The sequence below is a fragment of the Pongo abelii genome, chromosome 11 (genome assembly GCF_028885655.2).
Source record: "Pongo abelii isolate AG06213 chromosome 11, NHGRI_mPonAbe1-v2.0_pri, whole genome shotgun sequence".
Taxonomy (NCBI): Eukaryota; Metazoa; Chordata; class Mammalia; order Primates; family Hominidae; genus Pongo; species Pongo abelii.
In genome coordinates this window covers 9,887,501-9,894,776 of record NC_071996.2, presented here as the reverse complement: position 1 = coordinate 9,894,776, position 7,276 = coordinate 9,887,501, and the positions used below count along the sequence as shown (strand labels likewise).

The 7,276-nt window shown below is 46.4% G+C and overlaps 1 pseudogene; it reads right to left on the bottom strand.

Annotated features, from left to right (window-relative positions):
* Positions 1-1,698: 1,698 nt before the first annotated feature.
* On the bottom strand, positions 1,699-6,516 carry LOC134759568 (cell division cycle protein 27 homolog; annotated as a pseudogene).
* Between the last annotated feature and the right edge of the window lie 760 nt (positions 6,517-7,276).

The window sequence follows — 7,276 nt, the reverse complement described above, 5'->3', positions numbered from 1 at the left end:
CCACTGCTATAATAATTAACCCCAAAGATAACCATATCTGACAAAAAAAACTACCACAGAGTTATGACTTCAGAATTATACTTTCTCTTGATATTTATTTATTTACTTATTTTATTTTATTTTCTATTTTTTTCTTGAGATGGCGTCTCGCTCTGTCACCCTGGCTGGAGTGCAATGGTGTAATCTTGGCTCACTGCAACCTCCACTTCCGGGGTTCAAGCGATTCTCCTGCCTCAGCCTCCTGAGTAGCTGGGACTACGGTCACCCGCCACCATGCCCAGCTAATTTTTATACTTTTAATAGAGACGGGGTTTCAGCATGTTGGCCAGGATGGTCTCAATCTCTTGACCTTGTGATCCGCCTGCCTTGGCCTCCCAAAGTGCTGGGATAACAGGCATGAGCCACCGTGCCTGGACTTCTCTTGATATTTAAATTTTTAAGTCAGTCCAGAAAAATACAATAAATGTCATCAGTAAGTATGGTGTTGAGGCAAATGTAAGACCAAAGTTTTTCATATGTTATTCAGTTGATAACAATATGACCTGGGTAGTAATTTCCTATCTGTCTACTTATACGCAAATATAAAAAAGTAAAACAGAGATACTGCTAAATAAAAGGGCACACTAAGTTCTTAATAATAACTCAATAAACTGGAACACTGTCAAAAAGCAGCAACTAGTGAATTTTTTCAGTGTTTTTTTCTATTATCCAATAAGTGAATTATGCTATTCCTTTCCAATTTCCCAAGCACTTTTTGTCCCAATCACCATTTCTGTGTTCAAAGAAAAAATAAGAAATCAAGTAACAAAACTAAACAAGCAAGCAAACAAACAAAACTCAACTACGGTATCTGCTAAATTTTGGTAGAAGACTGAAACTGTTGAGTATATGGATCTGGTATTCTATTATCATTAGTTAACTTAAGAGTTTGTTAAAGACATACATTTCATAAGAAAACATGTTAGTTTGAAGTTATTGACCAGTGTATACCATCCCTAAGTATTAGTAACCAAATTCATGACAATAAAGAGCTATCTAACAAGAAAAATTAGTGACTACCAGCACCATCAACAAGACTTTGTCTTTACACTTCATTACCACTTACCATGCATTATAATGTCTAGGATTGACTCTGATAGAATTTCAAAAACAAGCTAACGCTTTGTCCAACTCTTCAATTAAGACAAACTCCTGCCCTAATAGAGTATAGGCATAAGCATGATTTGGATCCACTTGGATAGCTCTCTGGAAGAATTTAATTGCAATATCGTGTTCCCATTGCAGACTGAAACACTTCCCTGCAGCACACCAGGCCTCTGGCGAATTTTTATGCATGTCTGTGGAGTCTTTTGACAGAACTGAAAGAGTAACATCTTTTTGAAGCTGCCAAAGTGTTGTAGAGTAGATTTCCATGCCTTTGACTCTATGCTTCTCAGTCCTTCTAACCTCTGAGAGTATTCTTTCAGCTTGCATGTACTCTGAAAGTTCAAAATAGACCCTTCCAATTTGGCGCAGAACCCAACCAGTATTGTAGTGGTGAGAAGGTAGATGGCTCAAAATATTCATAGCTTCTTTGCAATGGTATGAACACAAAGCTAAATAACCTTTCCCCCTTTCACGAAGAAGGCTCATCAAGCCTTCTGCTACTGCTTTTTGTAGATTAAAAGCCTGAATCTGAGGTGTGATTGTGGATATTTTCCCTTCTGAATGATGAAAGAGTCCAATTTTGTAATTTCCAGGCTATCGTTTATGTTAGGTTGAGTTATTCCTCCTTCATTAGTTTTACTTTTTGTTTTTCTGTTTGGGATTTTAGGTGGAAACTTAATTTTTAATGTCTTCCTATTCTCCTTGGTTGCGGAACTGTCACTAGTAAAGAGTCGTGAACTTCTTCAATGCAGTGCATTTGGGGGAGATATCATAGTGGGGCTCAATATCTGAGGTGTTGTATTTATTTATGGATCAGAACTTTCTGTTTGTGCAAGAATTGGAGTTACCTCTTGGCTATTTCCACTCTGTGAGAAGACAGACTTTGCTCCAGTTTGGCCGATTCTGGCAACAGACTTTTTTGAAGGGGCTCTGGTGGATGGCACATCAATTTCAGAAGGTGTATTAGTGTAGTTTTGTAAATAGGATCCATCTCCAGGACTTGGGGTTTCTAATGGCAAAATCCCAAAACTTGGGGCTAATGGACTAAGAGCTGCTGGTCCTCCTAATAAACTTCGACCAGTTTTTGGCTTATTTTGAACCTGCTTAGAATATATGGAAGTTCCTGTTCCCAGTGGGACAGTTTCAGGTGAAATTACAGCTGAATCAATAGAAGATACTGGGAAATCTGTATTCAAGGAATATTTTGAATTAGAAGATTCTAAATTCAATATGTTTAATTCAGTTGTGTCCTGGGGTGTTTCTGTAAGAACGATCTCAGGCTGTCTGTGACATAAACTATGATTAGGTACTTGTGTTGTGCAAGAGTTGGGCAGACAGTTGCTAAAGTTCTGTAAAGACGTGAATTTAATTGTTTGGTCAGGATCTGGCTTTTCAACTATTTCACATAACGATTCAAAGGGATACCAGAAGAAAAGATTTAAAACTAAGGCTATTTTGGTAGCATTCTGATCCTTTGGCAAGCCGATCTGTCTTTCAATATACATGTCCGAATAATGGAAGGGGAAATCAAGCTGAATCACCAAACTCAGTAACAATATCATCATGGCTTTTCTGCTTATGAAGCACTCCACCTGATAAGATTTGTTCCCCTTCTGCAAGCTTGCTGGGATCAACACAACACTTTGCAAGCAGGTATTTGCATTGCGGTGTAGTACAACTATGTCCTTTCAGGAGTCCATATGCTTTACAGGCCTTTCCTGGGTGGTAAGAACAGGTCGCCAGTAAAAACAAGGCTTCTTCTCAGTGTACTTCTGCATAAAGGCGTTCTGTGAGAAAAACCCCATCTCGGTATGCATAGAGGTTTAATGCTTGCCATATAGCAGCCTGGACGGGTTCCTGCAGCACCGTCGTCGTCGAGGCTCAGACCCACTTTCTGCAATGCCTCAGGCCCCCCCACCAACCCGCCCAACCTCCTTCCCCCCGTAGTGGCTCCGGCCCGGCCAGCCTCAGCTCATTTAAACTCACCAGTTTTGTAGGTTGCCTGTTCACTCTGATGGTAGTTTCTTTTGCTGTGCAGAAGCTCTTTAGTTTAATTAGGTCCCATTTGTCAATTTTGGCTTCTGTTGTCATCGCTTTTGGTGTTTTAGACATGAAGTCCTTGCCCATGACTATGTCCTGAATGGTAATGCCTTGGTTTTCTTCTAGGGTTTTTATGGTTTTAGGTCTAACATTTAAGTCTTTAATCCATCTTGAATTGATTTTTGTATAAGGTGTAAAGAAGGGATCCAGTTTCAGCTTTCTACATATGGCTAGCCAGTTTTCCAAGCACCATTTATTGAATAGGGAATCCTTTCCCCATTGCTTGTTTTCCTCAGGTTTGTCAAAGATCAGATAGTTGTAGATATGTGGCATTATTTCTGATGGCTCTGTTCTGTTCCATTGATCTATATATCTGTTTTGGTACCAGGACCAGGCTGCTTTTTTACTGTAGCCTTGAAGTATAGTTTAAAGTCAGGTAGTGTGATGCCTCCAGCTTTGTTCTTTTGGATAAGGATTGACTTGGCGATGCAGGCTCTTTTTTGGTTCCATATGAACTTTAAAGTAGTTTTTTCCAATTTTGTGAAGAAAGTCATTGGTAGCTTGATGGGGATGGCAAAGGGATCTAGAACTTGAAATACCATTTGACCCAGCCATCCCATTCCTGGGCATATACCCAAAGGACTATAAATCATGTTGCTATAAAGACACATGCACACGTATGTTTATTGCAGCATTATTCACAATAGCAAAGACTTGGAACCAACCCAAATGTCCAACAATGATAGACTGAATTAAGAAAATGTGGCACATATACACCCTGGAATACTATGCAGCCATAAAAAAGGATGAGTTCATGTCCTTTGCAGGGACATGGATGAAATTGGAAATCATCATTCTCAGTAAACTATCACAAGAACAAAAAACCAAACACCGCATATTCTCACTTATAGGTGGGAATTGAACAATGAGAACACATGGACACAGGAAGGGGAACCTCACACTCTGGGGACTGTTGTGTGGTGGGGGGAGGGGGGAGGGATAGCACTGGGAGATATACCTAATGCTAGATGATGAGTTAGTGGGTGCAGTGCAACAGCATGGCACATGTATACATATGTAACTAACCTGCACATTCTGCACATGTACCCTAAAACTTAAAGTATAATATTAATAAAAAAATAAAAATAAAAAATAAACTCACCAGTTACCAGGGGTTGGGGGAGGCCAAACCAGAATGACTTCTTTACCCTGCTGACTCTGGAAAGCCTGGCCCCTTGTGATCCATTGCAAAGTGAGAGTTACCTCATGTTTGGAAAACGGATCTGATCCCAAGTTCAGTGGAGGGATGTGGCATGTAGGACGAAGGACTCTCTTCCTTCTGATTCTGTCTGCACAGAGGGTCCTAGGGCTGGAGCTCTCTCTTTGCAGACTGCTGACTCCGTCTACCTTGGGTTCCATCAGCCCCACCCTGGGACACGGGCCTTGGCAAATTCTGGCCCTTCCTGGCCCTTAAGTGGCTGTCAGAAACCCCTTCTCGTGCTCGGATGCCCCAATGACTGTGGCTCGCACCTCTCTGGAAACATTGGAAATCTCTCCTCTATGCATGGTCACCTAAAAGCCCAGGAGCTCGGTACACACGGCCGCCTTCCTCCTCACTGCTTTCAGGAGAGAATGCTGAGTCTCCTACGGATTCTTGACTTGAGTTCTTCATGGGTGTGTGGTTAAGACGTAGTTAGACCAGACGTATTAACTCAGGCCGGGTGCTGGTGGCTCACGTCTGTAACCCCAACACTTTGGGAGGCCGAGGCGTAGGATCCCTTGAGGAATCACCTAACTCTGGAGAGTTTGAGGATGCAGTGAGTGAGCCATAATGGTGTCACTGCACTCCAGTTTGGGCGAAAGAATGAGTGAGGCCCTGCCACAGGCATGCAGGCAGGCAGGGAGACAGACAACATCTGTATTATGTTCCTCTCAGGGTAGGAAGTAAAAATAACAGAAAACAGCACTTAATTTTTTTTTGGGGGGGGGCAGAGTTTCACTCTTGTTGCCCACGCTGGAGTGCAATGGCACCATCTCGGCTCACTGCAACCTCCACCTCCTGTGATCAAGCGATTTTCCTGCCTCAACCTCCTGAGTAGCTGGGATTACAGGCATGTGCCACTACACTTGGCTGATTTTGTATTGTTAGTAGAGATGACATTTCTCTATGTGGGTCAGGCAGGTCTCGAACTGGCCACCTCAGGTGATCTGCCCACCTCGGCCTCCCAAATTGCTGGGATGACAGGCTTGAGCAGTTGTGCCTGGCCAGTTACTTTTTTTTAAATTTTCAATTTTAATCTATTTATTATTATTATTTATTTTTGAGACGGAGTTTCACTCTGTTGCCCAGACTGGAGTGCAGTGGCGTAATGTCAGCTTACTGCAAGCTCTGCCTCCTAGGTTCACACCATTATCCTGTCTCAGCCTCCAAAGTAGCTGGGACTACAGGCGCCCGCCACCACGCCTGGCTAATTTTTTGTATTTTGAGTAGAGACGGGGTTCCTGTGGCTGCCAGGATGGTCTCGATTTCCTGATCCCTGTGATTCGCCTGCCTCGGCCTCCCAAAGTGCTGGGATTACAGGCATTAGCCACCGTGCCCAGCCTATTTATCTATTTATTAACTTTGAGTCCAGGTTATGATACGAGTCAGTTTTTGTATTTTTTTAGAGACGAGGTTTCACCATGTTGCCAAGGCTTGGATGGAGGGATCCACCTTCCCTCGCCTCCCAAAGTGCGGGGATGACAGGCATGAGCCTACCGTGCCCAGCTCCCCCACTTCCCCCCCAGCTTATCCCTCAGATGCCCAAGGCCGAGCGGTGGTGTGTGGTTCCCACCCCCAGCACCCCTCCTCCAGTGGCCACCACTGTGTCTGCGAGTGGGTCCTGAGGGAGCTCGTTGGTGTGGGGGTTGAGGTGGTTGAGTGAGACGCACCCCTCCCACGCAGGGAAGGGTGCCGCTTGGTCTGGCGAGCGCAGGTCCCATGCTCCCCTCTGGCGGGTGCGTGCGGGCCATGTGAGCTATCGCGGTGGGCTCAGGCAGGTGATGCATGTGCCGGCAGACTGCCAATGGGCTACTGTTCGGTCTCCGACAGGTTGTGTGTAGGTTTACTTGGAGGTGCTTTGCCTGGGAGAAAGGAGGCAGGTGGACGGGGGGACCCTTGGGGGATTGCGTGCACGCGCAGCAGCCAGGCCCCTGCCCAGACCGCGAAGGCTTAAGGTTGCCGCACGCATATTTTTCTTGGTACCACAGGCCCCCTCCCTTCCCCAGGCGTCCCTGAGCGCCTCTGTGGGCCCGACGAGGGGCAACTGGCAGGTGGGGAGTGTGAACCATCCTCGGTGAGAAAGCCTTCTGTAGCGATCCAAGAGGTGTGCCTTTGGGTTACAGGATCCCCCGGCCTGCCACCTCTCTGCATTATGGTAGTGCTGCCATAGTGACTCACTTGCAGAGGACCCTCCTCCCCTTCCCCCTCGATGGGATGGGGGTGGAGAGCAAGGGTTTTGCCGGGCTCCGCGGTGGGGACCGAGGGTGCCTCGTTGCCTACTGTGTGGCACGCGTCTCCCCCTTCCAAGTTGGGGGAAGATCCTGCTGGGCCGGACCGGCATCGTAGAGGTTGGGAAGCTGCGCAAGAGGTGGCTGTGCCCGGTGTTCCATCCAGTGAGTGACTCGCTCTGCTGTGAGCTGGATCTCTGCCCACTCCCCTGTGGAGAAACAACCGGTGCCGACGACCGCATTTGCGTGGCATGGGGTTGGGCTGCCTGGCCCTGGGAAACGTCCCAAGTGGGGGCCACGCCAGTCTCCCAGAGCTTGACTGGGATGGAGGTTGGAAGAGAAACGAGCAATGTGGCCCTGGCGTTGGGTTTGTGGTGAGGTCGTTTCGGGGTCCTGATGGTGGGATCCGGGGCTCGTGAGGTGGGTCTCAGTGGGTGCCGAGGGCCATCTGGCATCCTAGGTGGGGTGCCGTGGGACCTTCCTCGTGTCTGTGGCAGTGGAATCCCATGGTCGTGTTTTCCTGGTGGCCCGGCTGTGGCTGAGGTTTCTCCCCGAGCCACCCCTCTGTGATCTCCTGGGTCCCCATGTCCTCATGGTCCCT